The sequence below is a fragment of the Dipodomys ordii genome, unplaced genomic scaffold (assembly GCF_000151885.1).
Source record: "Dipodomys ordii isolate 6190 unplaced genomic scaffold, Dord_2.0 Scaffold89, whole genome shotgun sequence".
Lineage (NCBI taxonomy): Eukaryota > Metazoa > Chordata > Mammalia > Rodentia > Heteromyidae > Dipodomys > Dipodomys ordii.
Window position 1 is genome coordinate 5,550,443 of NW_012267305.1, and position 13,753 is coordinate 5,564,195.

The window sequence follows — 13,753 nt, forward strand, 5'->3', positions numbered from 1 at the left end:
ACTGTGGCTCAAGTGGTAGAGCGCTAGCCTTGAGCTGAAGAGCTGAGGGACAGCGCCCAGGCCCAGAGTTCAGGCCCCACGACCGGACCCCCCCCCCGAAAAAAAGAAGAAACAGAAGAGAGAGCTTGTTATGTATAATGATGACATTAAAAATTGTAAAAACACAAAGGCTTGCTATAATATAGTTGTGTATAAGTACTGCGTGCTAACTGACTGCACCATTGGTGCTCCTATAATATAGTTCTGATATTAGTTTTCTTACTCATAGGAACCGTCTGTGCCTATAGAAGACAGTCACTCAATAGCTGGGCAACTCTTTTCTAAGTGATTACCTTGTTTAGTTCTGAACTATACAAATGTGTTTACCCTACCTATGTAATAATGAATATATGCTTAATCTGCAATACCAGTATTTTTGAAAGGAGAATTTGTTCATACTTGAAGACCTCTCCTCAGGTCTTCCCTACTACCTTTCAGCTTTGGTTGCTCATCTTTGTTATCCATTCTCTAGCTCTCTGAATTTCTTTGGGGTAAATCATTAAGTTCTGTGGTTTGCATTCATGATATTAATGAAATATTTCAAGTTTCCCTCATTCTAGAATCAAAGAGCCATATAATGGCTCCCTTAATGTCAGATGGGACTAACTTTATTTTTCCCCTTTTTAAAAAATATTTTTATTGTAAAAATACTATACAGGGGGGTTACAGTTACATGAGTAAGGTAATGAGTACATTTCTTATCGAGCATTGTTGCCCACTCCTTTGTTTTTCCCCTACCATCCGTTCCCTCCCCACTTCCCCAACTCCTCCCCACCCCTGAAGTTGTAAATTTCGTTTTCAACATAGTATCTTGCACATCTCATTGCTACAATCAGTCAACCTGTATCCTTATTTCAGCATTTTGTTATTTCCCTTCCCCTCCCCAAATTAGAAAAATGTATATGCAAGATGCAGGGCACCAGAATGAAATATAGTGAAAACAGGGATTATACCATAGGGGAAAGAACATATAAAAGAAATAAGGACAGGCACTGGTGGCTCACACCTATAACCCTAGCTACGCAGAAGGCTGAGATATGAGGACCATGGTTCAAAGCCAGCCCGGGGAATGAAAATCTGTAAGACTCTTTTTTATAAAAAAAAATTGACTAACTTTATTTGAACCAGGTAGATAGCTATTTTTCTTGCAAATGTGAAGCCCTTCAAAGCTGCCTAGTCTATATAAAAGAGCAATTAAAGTTAATGAGAGTAGGTTTTCCTTTTGCATACATCTTCAAGCAACAGTTTTAACAGCTAGACCACAGTGAATATATCATATAGTTTTTAAATGAATATTTCTTAAATCATTGATATTTGAGAGATTACTTGTTTTACTATAGTACAATGTACTATATATTAAATAAAATGCTTTCCAGCAACAAAATCATTGGTGGAAAGGAAGAATATTAAGCAAATTATCCCATCCATTTTCTTAATAACTGTCAATATGTGATGCTTGATTCAATTAATTCACTTCTGCTTCTTCTCAGGCTGACTTTGCTATGTAGTAAAATTTCACTATCAGATTTCACTCTAAGACTCTTCTGCTCTCAGTTGAATGGAAAATAATTTGCAATTATTTTGACATTTGCAAATGAACATGGCCTCTTTTGTTTTGTCTGAAAGATCTCCATCAACACTACTTTTTTGAGCTGTATCAGTATCGGAAAATGAAGCATAATTTTTAAAAGTGATATTCTAAGAGGAATCAAAAACTTAATATTACCCACTCTACTTGGCATTGCAAACAGATGGGACATATAGGTGTGCCAGGTGCTTATGTTTGTCAAATAGGGTCAAATTAGGTAGTTTTTTCTGATTTATCTTCTAATAACATAGATTAGATGCATATAAACCTTTGTGTGGTAGTGTCTATGTATGATAATAGGAGATGGTATTTACTGTACCAGTCACAGGGATTTAGACAATCCTGCTTATCCTGGATCCAAATGTGAAAACAATATCTTTTTTCTTTGAAGAGAAGTGCATGATGTGACTTAGCAGCCTGTTATAAACGTTGATACAATTTTCACCTATTGTTTCCTTAGGTTATTTTTTAACCTCATCGAGATTCAAGCTCTTTTTAAATGTCTCTAAAGAAGTTTAGACCATAATGAGAAATCATCTGCATGTATCCTGATTGTATCAGAGACATCTCTGTGGTCACAGCCAAGAACCTGTATTAACTGCCAGACATGTAAGTAAAGAAGCTTATGAGAATGTTCCACTTTCTAGCTTATATTAATTCCATGAGAGACCACAAGCAAAAACCAGCTATCAGTGGATTTAATCTGTAGCATTAAAAGAAATAATAACACACATTGTTTATTCAATCCAGTTTGAGGTCGTTGCTTTGAAACTGTAAGATATATACGATAGAGTTTGAGAGGTAAAGTGACTTCCAGTCTCACAGCAGTACGGTTGCAAAACCTCTATGTCTTCTTCCAATAACGTACGTGTGTGTACAACCTACTATTTGCATAAAACAATGTATGCATAGATATGTTTATTGAAAAGTTATCAAGAACTTTTATGACCTTTATTCACCAATAATAAATAGCAAGAACGTCAGTCTCTAAAAAGCACAATAAAGCTCCTACTTTCATAGTATTCCATTTTTTTGTCATTGACTCAGGACCATTTAAAATAGGATTGCTATTTATAGAATATTCTTTTATATGACAGTTCCAAAGGGTCTCATAAGGTGGCGAGTTTAGAGTAAAAGAAAATCCAGATTTGGTAGTAGACCTGGATATGACTCTAATATAATCTCTGTGATCTTGAACAAGCTCCAAACAACCCCCCATTTATTTTTATGTATGAGTAATTTGCAGGCCAGAGAGGTACACTGATTAGTACAAAGTCATTTTCTAGTAATTTAAAATCCATACCTTGCAGTCTTTCAGCTATATTATACTGTTTTATAATTTTTCACTAAAGAAATGGAAAAAGGTGTTAGAAAAGCATCATTGAATTGCTTTCTATGGGTTATAGCAGAAAGTGCACATAGTATCATCTAATTTAAGCCTTAGAAGGATCCTTTGGAGTTTGTGAAGGTGTTACTAAACCTTTGAATTGCCAAGTCAACTTACTTTCTTTTTGTTAAAACTAGCCCAAGGTCACAGATAGCATACAGAAGAGGAAATGTTTAGGTTTGTTTGAGTAATTATGAACTTATTTACGATGCCAGTATATCACTGCACCATAGTCTTGATTGCATTCATTTTTATTTTTCTTTATTGTTATTTTAAAAATTGGCATCCTTCATTTTTGCATTATTTTTTCGGTTAGAAGTTACTTCTTCTCCTCTTTTCAAAACTTAAATTAATTTTGACATACTTTGTATAGTTCTGTTCCTTAATTAAAAATACATCTTAAGTGTCATGTCCTTCAAAAACCATACAAAGTTATTTTGTTTGAAGCCTTTGAAAGACAAAAGTTTAACTGAAAGGTACTGTTCATCCATCTTGCTGCTCTGTATTCTTTTCCCCTCAACTTTCTGTTAGACTGCAGTAAGAATCTAGCTCTGAGTGATAAAAAGACCAAGCATTCCTCTGAGGATCACTTTCCAGGGCCTTCTTACCTTAGGATGGGAATTTTCTAGCAGATTCTGAGCCCAAATGAATGAAATAGTGATATGGGAGTATTGGAGTATAAATTAAACTATGAATTCCCCTTAAAAGTTTAACTGCTAACTATATATCATTGGCATCTAGGAATATGACTTGCATTTCAGCAATTTCCTCAGTCTATGTGTAGAGAAGTAAATTTATGGATCTCAGAGACCACAAGGAACACAACTTCTGAATTCAATAAATTCCAACTACAAAGGTACTTACAAAATTTTGTTAGAGATATGGAAGAGGAATGGCTTTTCTTCCAGTCGAAGTAATCTAGAGTTCTTGCATAATTTAAACACAATATGCTAGGATAAAATGTTAGAAAATTCATTGCAATGAATTATTAAAGTTAACATTATTATTAAAATAAATAAATATCTAATCAGATATCTCTTTGGGAACTCTGGTAAACTATTACAGCAAATAAATGCTTTTCAACAGTTTGAAATCTAACACGTACTAACTAATTAAAGCATGTGTACTTTGCATCTTTCTGGCCATCTATTTAATTTTTGTGAAATACAGAAAAGTTAGAAAAAATTCATTTTGCTTCACATGGTTAAGAAGTTTAAAAAGTAAAAACAAAGTAGGGGGTAACAATGCTTGACAAGAAATATACTCATTACCTTACTCATGTAACTGTAATCCCTTTGTACAGAATCTTTACAAGAAAATAAAATTAAAGAAACAGTATGACATCTAGCCCAACCAGAAACCTGTCACTCTTGCCTATAATCCTCACTACTCAGGAAGCTGTAGTTTCTGTTCCAAGTCAGCTCAGGCAGACAGGACTCCAGCGAAAAGCCAAAATAAGAGCATGAGGAACTGAGTTTGAGCCTCAGAACCAACAGTAAAAGCTACCTATTGATTACCTGATTAAATATGTGGTAGGTCTATGTTTAGCAACATGTCAGACTTTCACTAGAAACACATAGAGTTGGAAAGTTAAATACATCATGATAAAATTTCTGTATATAGGTTTTTTCTCAAAGAAAAACAAGATACCAAATCTACGGGTTCTGGAAATTAAGGGTTGAAACTGTGGTATTAAACATGATTTCCTGTTGCACTGATCCATTAATGTTTCAAAGTCTCATATGTGCTCTTGTAGAAGGATGAATCTTTCATACAATAGATACAAGAAAGAATAGCTCTAGTTCTTAAATAAAATGCTCCCTTATCGAAGATTAGATGGCTATAAGTCTGTGGGATCATTTCTGGGTTTTCAATTCTATTCCATTGGTCCTGAGGTCTGTTCTTGTGCCAGTACCAAGCTGTTTTGATTAATATGGCTTTGTAGTAGAGTTTGAAATTGGGTATTGATATTCCTCCAGCACCATTCTTCTGCTAAGGATTGTTTTTGCTATTCAGGGTCTTTTATTGTTCCATATGAATTTTTGGATTACCTCTTCTATTTACTTGAAGAATGAGATTGGAATATTGATAGGTATCACATGGTTTCCCTTATTTGCAATAACTAGTATATGTCCGAGACAAGCAGAAATGGTCAGATAAGTTGATGTTAGGCGAATGAGCCCCAAGATAAACATTCAAGTTTTTTATTTCTTTCTTGTAATTGTTTCTAACATATTTATAAGATGATTTTTATGTTGCTTTGTATGTACCTCCCCCACAGTATAACCCCTGTTTTCACTGTATTTGATGTTGATTTAATTTGTGGAGGGGAAGGGGAAAAACAAATTGTTTAAATAGGGATACAGGTGGACCCATTGCAACAAGGAGATGTATGAGACGTTATGTCGAAAAATGAACTTTACAACTTTGGGAGGTGGTGGGAGGATGTGGGGTGGGAAGGTGGGAGATGGGAAGGGATGGTAAGGGGAAACAAAGGAGGAGGCAACAATGCTTGATAAGAAATGTACTCATTATCTTGCCCATGTAATTGTAACCCCTCTGTATGGTATTTTCACAATAACAATAAAAAATTCCCATTAAAAATAAAATAAAATGCTTTGAAGATACACACTATTTGTTAGGACTAGGTCTTTGATCCCTGTTGCTCTGATCATATTCTTAAAGAGCTTGACATTTGTCTTCAAACCATCAACTTTGCTGACTACATTAACAGATTAGAAAATTGTGGAGAAAACAACATAGTCAACACATAGTCCAAATATACTCATGTTTTTTTTTATATTAAAAAGCTCAGTACAGTCAAAGTAAGGTTTTTTTAACCAAATAAGATGGACCATTAAGAAGTGAGTTCTATTCATCCTTGTTTTGGAGGGTAAAACCATTGTGATAAGGATACGTTAAAAAAGAAAAGAGACATTTTAAAAAGATTTTTATTCATATATTATATAGTTATCTAAACAGAAAGTTCAATAACTTTTATCAACTATTACAACTATTAAAACAAACCCTTCTGCTATGAAATTATGTATAATTTTCCTGCATAACTAAGGCTACTTCATACAACAATTTGAAAATTCCACATTAAAATGTCCTAATATAAATCTGTGAAATATATAAGCATTCATTAGTAAATCTATTAAAACTATAGAAGATTCTATGGTGAATATTATAAGCAATATGAAAGGATTATAGGTAATATTGAAGAAAATAAGAGATCTAATTGAAACGTTATGTTATGCTTCGTGCTCAGATGTTCACACAAGAATATATAACTTTGGGTAATTTTTAAAGGAGGAATGCGCTTCACTTGTGTCATGTAAAATGAATCCTGGAGGAGGGGAGTTATGGCTGATACAGTGACTACATAATGATTTCAGGGACCTAGGGCTTCCTTGAGCTTTCTACACTACCATCAGTAGCATGTGACTTTTATCTTCATGATCAAAGGATAACTACTCAACCTCCAGCATAGCATATTCATTTCAAACTGGAAGAAGGTGAAGGATGAAGGGCAAAGAGAAAGTTTGTGCTAGTTAAGTCACTCTCTTTTTAAAGAGCTTTCTAGGAAGTGATGCTTAGTGACTTGAGCATATGTTTCATTGGCCAAAAATATGTCACATGCTTATCTCTACTGCAAGAACACTGTAAGATGTCACATTTTCCCTGAAGATATTGAGGCTCTACAGAAAATTGATGTTTTGTTACCTAGAAAGAAAGCAGTGTGAATATTGGTACAAAGTATTAAAAATTTGTTTCTTGGTTTATATACTTGATGATTCACTATGAAAATGATAGTCTATCCATATTCATATATGAATCAAATGCAACTTTAATTGAATTTCTAATTAGATTTTCCATGGATAATGAAAATTAACTTGTGAGACAGCAAAGCATAACAGGTTAAGATCACAAAGTCTAGAGACAGATTAACTGGCTAAAAATCCAGGTTATGCTACTTATAAGGTGTACGATGACATTGACTAATCAATTAACTCAGAGATACTTTAGTCTTTTCACTGTAAAATGCTGATGATAATCACAATACAACACAGAGTTGTATTTTAAAAACAAATATAATAAGAAATACAATAAGATTCAAAATGAAAAATCCAGATGTGGTGAGACATGGCTATAATCTCAGTATTTGGGAAGATGAGGCAGGAGGATATTAAGTTTGAGTCCAGACTGGATTAGTAGCAATTTCCAGGTCAGCTTGTGCTACATAAAGAGGCTATAGCTCAAAAAATGTGTGAAAAGCCAGAAGAGTTCTTATGAATAGAAAAAAATTGATTAAAGTATATGAATTCCTCTATACCACATCCTTAGTGTTATTATTTTTTGGTAATAGTCACTCTATTTGGGAGTGAGATGCCATTTGAGTTTTGGTTTTTGTTTTCCTGGTACTTAGAGATGTTAAGTATTTTATCATATACCTGCTGGTTATATATGTACCTTCTTTTGGAAAACATATTCATTCAAGCAATACTTCCTCTTTTAACTCAATTATTTGCAAATATTTTTACTCTTGAGTTACATTTATTATGAATTTTGTACAGGATTGCACAGGATTGTGAATATAATTCTACTGAATTTTATGTTTTTAAATAGTTTCACTGAAAAATTTTTATCATGTATGAATTTTACACAACATATATTAAACCTGAGGCAAATACAGTTAAGTATTAAGATTTTCATATTTGGATAATATATATTGAGGTACTGTTATTATTATTTATACCAGAAATATTGAAAAATAAAAGAGATCAATTTTTAAGAACAATATTAATGACGCATTTGGACAAGATGACTTTAGAACTTTTAAGATTTTTGTATTTAGATAATTTTATTAATTCTCATACCTGAGATACTGTGGTGAATTGCAGTATCTTTTAATATTAATTATTTTAAGCAAGTCAAATGCATTCAAATGATTTGAAAGCTGAAGCAAGGCATGCTTTGATGTGTGCAAAAGTTTTGAATTCATTTGACTGTCAAACAGACAAAGGGTCATACACCTTGAGAATCTCAGCAGTTTGAGGAGAAAGCTGCATTTAAATTTTAAAAGGCAAGCAAAACAGAGGTATCTTATTTGCAGGGTTCCCATTAGAATTTCAGGCTAGGAATCAGCAGGAAAGCGTGCTATCCACACTGCTTCCAAGTCTAGGGATAATTGTGTGAAAATTCCTCAGATTTTATATCTGATCCATATAGTATACAGGGGCATACTTGTTAATGTAAATTTTACAAGAGCAACTTGAATAGCGACTCATTCTCAACTGTTTGATGTCTTTAACCAACAGTGGCATGTATTTTGTGTGGTTAGAAGAAAAAGTGACTTGGAAATGTCTTTTTCATATATTATGCTAGTAAGAAGAAATTCAGGTCAGGTAGTAACACCGAATTAAGCTTGCATCTCTATCCTTTAACACGGAGATGCTGTCAACATAATTATTTACCTTCTATAGTTCTCCAGTTCATGAGAAAACGAGTAAGTTGACATCAGGTGATCTTGAGGACAAACCATTCTATGATTAAGTTCACTCATTTTTAAAAAGGGCAATAATGACTCTAGTATCTTAAAAGGCAATTTAAGACACACCCCACCTCCACACCCATACACTCTGTGAGTGTATACTTCATTTTATAGAAATTTAAGGAAGTGGCACTGTGGCTCAAGTGGTAGAGCGCTAGTCTTGAGCTGAAGAGCTCAGGGACAGCGCCCAGGCCCAGAGATCAAGCCCCATGACGGACAAAAAAAAAAAAAAGCAGAATAAACACAGTTAAGATGAGGTTCAAATTGATAACATGTTCATTAAGTATATGTCCTTTATCTTTATGTGCAAGTTTTTAGTTTCCAAAAGCATTACTGTATTTTGCTTGCTTGTTTGATGGCAATATGCTTTAAGTATAGCAAGGAAGTGTTATTCATTGGTTAGGATTTTTTGACATTGAGTTTATATCCCATAAGGACAAGTCAGTATTTGTCCTTCAGAGGTAATAAGCAGAAGACAAGTCACTATCTACTATGCTAGAGTACCTGTATTCAAAAAGATGATAATGTAAGCCACATATGCAATTTTAAATTTCTGTAGCTATATCAAATATGAAGAGTGATTAAGTTTATCTTAGTGATGTATTTTATTATATCTTAAAATATTATCATTTCAATATATAATCAGTACTCAAAATAGAATGTTTTTTGTATTCTTTCCTACTTGATTTTTAGTATTTATGAACATTTTACACATACAGCATATTTAAGTGTCCTGGAGTATCAGAGAGTAAAGGACTAGAGAAAGGGGATATTACAGTTTTTAAAATGATTAAGTCAAGCTTATCTTTAGTATTGACATGACAAACAGGTTGCTAGTGGAAAAATGACCTGATCTGATTAATGAATATGGGATAGTTGGTAGAAAAAAATTAATCCAGGTCCTGTTCTCTGAGATTCTAACTTTAAGGAGATCTGTTAGTGTGGATAAACATAGTAAAGCTAGGGCTTATTTGCAAGTAATTGAAATATGGTGTCATTTCACAAAATTATATTTTCCCAGAGGTGACTTTACAGCAAAGTTAAAATTAACTCAGTGCAATAAATTTGATTAGTTGACTACTTGATCACAATTGTAGTATTTGAGAGAGGCTGTTGCCAGAGAATGGTTTGTTATTTTCTTCCTATTGCTGGTGTCTCTGGATGGGGACTGTATCACAGGAATAAGTATGATGCGGGTGTAATCAGAACAAAATTTATTCAGCCTTCTATCAATGAAGAGGGTACCTCAGCTTCTCTAAATTAAAATACATACTTTGATTAAGTGAAATAAGTCAGACTCAGTCAGATAAAGAATTCATGCTTTCTCTTACATGTGGAAGTTAGATCTAAATTTTAAATATACATGTAAACATATACAGAGACATATATAAACAAATAGTAAAGTATGATATATGCAATATATAAACAAATAGTAAAGTATGATATATGCAGGGGAGAATTCCAATGGCATAACTCCTTTCAACAACTAACTTATAGTTCAACAAAACGAACACCAAGAATTTGAAACTTAAGTTGTTGATGGGTATGAGGTCAACAAGTGTGGGGTAGATGAAAGGAGAAATCAAGGGTGCCAGAATGCATTCACAACATTGAATGTACTCATGTGAAAACAGAAAAGATGGGTGGCGTTGAGAGAGATAAGGGGAATGATGCCAGACGTATAATATTGATTAAGATGAACTATACTCATAAACTGACATGCTACATTGAAATCCCTTTCTAAACTACGTAAATATTTTTAAAAAAGACACAAAAGGAACAAAAATACATATTGTTCACTCACTTTTTCTTAATGTGTGTATTAACATATAATAATGATAATGATTTTGATGTGGTTTCCTTTGTATTTCATTTTATTTAAGGTATGTCTGACATGAATATTATTTTCATTTCCCAAACTTCTTTCAGGTTATTAAATGAAAACTATTCCTTCTCCATGCGCATCTTTTACCTTGAAGAAAACAGTTCAAGTCCCTGAGCCTCAATCTTCTTATTCTGTAATATTAATAGTATCACTTTGAGAGTCGTAAGTTTAGCTAAAACAGTACAATTAAGAGCATAGTTCAAGTAGTAGCGGGCCTGTCTAGAGTAAAATACCCTAACCTTACTTATGTAACTGTAACCCCTCTGTACACAATTGTTTACAATAAAAACAAAAATAAAAGAAATAAAATAGTATAATGAACATGTATTGTATATTGTTTGTGAACTTTATTTACCAGGCATCCAGACAGCAGTTGTGACAGGTGAAATCCTGGGATCCAAAGAGGAGGTAAAATTCCCACATTCAAATAGTTCCTGCCAATTTCTCACTTCATAACCATGACTGCAAGTCTTCAAAACATAGAGTCATATATTTAAAAACCTCTAAATCAGAATTTTCAGACAAGGTAGAGACAGGGAAAAATATTCGTAAACTATGTATGTATATATATACGATTTTTAAAATACAATATATACTTTTGAACTTTCTAAATGCAACAAAAAGAAAATGTTCAACCAGGGCTGGGAATATGGTGTAGTGGTAGAGGGCTTGCCTGGCATGCATGAAGTCCTGAGTTCCATTTCTCAGTAGCACATACATAGAAAAAGCTAGAAGTGATTATGTGACTCAAGTGGCAGAGTGCTAGCTTGAGCACAGAAGCTCACAGACAGTGTCCAGGCCCCGAGTTCAAGCTCCAGAAGTGGCAAAAAAAAAGGTTTTTGCCAAACTGGTTGATATAATTTTGCAAAGGATATTAAGCAAGAAGTAGTTTTCAAAGTCATTTCTTCATAGAGACCTTGGAGGCCTCTGATCACAGCTTCTGTATAAAGTTTTATTGGGAAAATGAGTTAGATAGTGATTCAATCACTTTCTATTAAGAAGGAAGGAAAGTTAGGACTGCCTGTAGTTGCCATTTCCCCAGAACACTTAGCTACACTACTAGGCCAGCAGCTTGTGAGGCCACTGGTCTGTGCTTGCAAGGATAATCTTTCTCCCAGATGTATGCACAGGTCAGAGTCTAGAAATTAAAATGCTGGATTTCTCTGCTATTTTGGTACACTGTAGCTGACAGTAATTCCTTTTAGAAGAAAGAATAAGTGTGCATCATTTGTTTTATTACTCAGGATTAACCAAGTTCTACTGTAGTAAACAAATTCCCAAACCCTGGTGGGTTAACATAGAAATATTCTCATTTACACGCAAGTTATTGCTGGCCTGCCCATCTTGCACAAATTTGCAATCCACACATGCCTCGGCCAGTTTGTTTCCACTAGTGTCTCTCATATCTCAATAGGAGGCATCTATGATCACATAGATGGTTATAACAAAACAAACTTTTCATTTCCTCAACTCAAAGGAGACAGTACTTTTGCTTCTGCTGGCTGCACTGATTTACCTAGTGGGTGTGATACCTGGACTGAATAAATTTTATCATTTCTTCACTCCATGGGATGCAATTATTTTCAGTAATAATCATAAAATGAAAAATGATAAATGTCAAGAATAAGTAAGAATAAATAAGTCTATAAGTTTTCTTCTGTATTTTTATAGTAAGCCTTTAAAGATAAGAAAAATAGTGAAAAATATCAAAGGAATTGGGAATGTGGGATATTTGTTAAAGTACATTATGTTAATATATGGATATGATTTATATAAACAATAAATATGCATACAAAAGAACAAAAATAAACCCAATTGAAACAAAAAATAGTACATTATGGAATCAAAATTATAACATTATGTTTATAAGTTTTAGAAAAAGGAGAAATTTCACTTACATATTGTTTTTTTCACAGGATTAAATTATAATTTTATGACAGTTCTTTATTTCAATATTTCTGCAAAATTGTCAATAATTCATTCAAAGTGATCTCATATTCATGTACAGCCTTTAGGAACTTGAATCATATAGTTTTTTTTCTTTCGTGTGAAGCAGTATATCTACTAAAATTCGGAAAAAGTGTAATAATAAGTTTGAAAAGTTTTCTGAAATCTACTCTCAAAATAAATTCTCACAATTACAATATATTCCATACTGTTACTTCTTCATAGATTTCAGTGGCCTTAAAGTTTACCCACAATAAAAATAAACATAACTAAAGTGTCTTATTATCTCCTCAAATGACAAATTTTTGGTAACTCAAGTTCTGAGTCTGTCTTTATTTTCCCTATATGTGGCTTATTTTTAATCATCTGCTCCAATGGAGGTGTATGTGGTTCCTCTAGTCTTGGACCTCGAAACTATTTGGTTCCAAATTCAGACTTTCTCTCCTTTGCAAAGTTTTGCAGAAGTTTATGGACATACACTGACTGTTTTAACTGAAGTTGGGCCACACCATTCTGTACTTCAGTTGGAAAGAACATTTTCAATCGTGTGTGTGTGTGTGTGTGTGTGTGAGTGCATGTGTGTGACTGTGTGTGTACAAGAAAAATTTGGGCATCTGTGTGTCTGGTCTCATTAAGTACAGCAGAAACCAGTAAAATAAGAGGATCGATATACATATTCAGTGCATAAGTTTATCTAAATAAGGCTAAAGGATATTGCCAAGGAAGTTTCAGGAAGGAAAATGAATTAAGTCATATCTTAGATACTGACAATGAATTTCTAGGGTTGGATCACTCCAAAGAATAAGGTGAATCCTATTGTAACAAGGCAAAATGTTGTAAATATACAGCAATGTAGTGTTTTATTTATTTATTTTTAATTATTTAATTCATTTATTTATTTTATTTGTGAACATACTGTACAGAGGGGTTACAATTACATGGGCAGGATAATGCATACATTTCTTACCAAGCATTGCAGCCTCCAACTTTGTTTATCTTTCACATCCCTTCCCAGCCTCCCCCCACCCAGTCCCAATCCTTCTCCCCCCCCCCCACCGCGCCGACATTGTAAAGCTCCTTTTGGACATGACAACTTGTACTTCTCATTGTTGCAACAGATCCACCTGTATCCTTAAACGACTTGTTTTTCAGCATCTCCTCCACAAGTTATACTGACATCAAAAGTAGTGAAAGCGGGGGTTATACTGTGGGGGAGGGACATAAAAAAGCAACAAAGAAATAATCTTATAAATGTGTTAGAAACACATGCATGAAAGAAAAAAACATTAAAATACATATCTAAGGGTTCATTTTCCTAACATCAAATTATCTGACCTTTTCCGCTTGACTCAT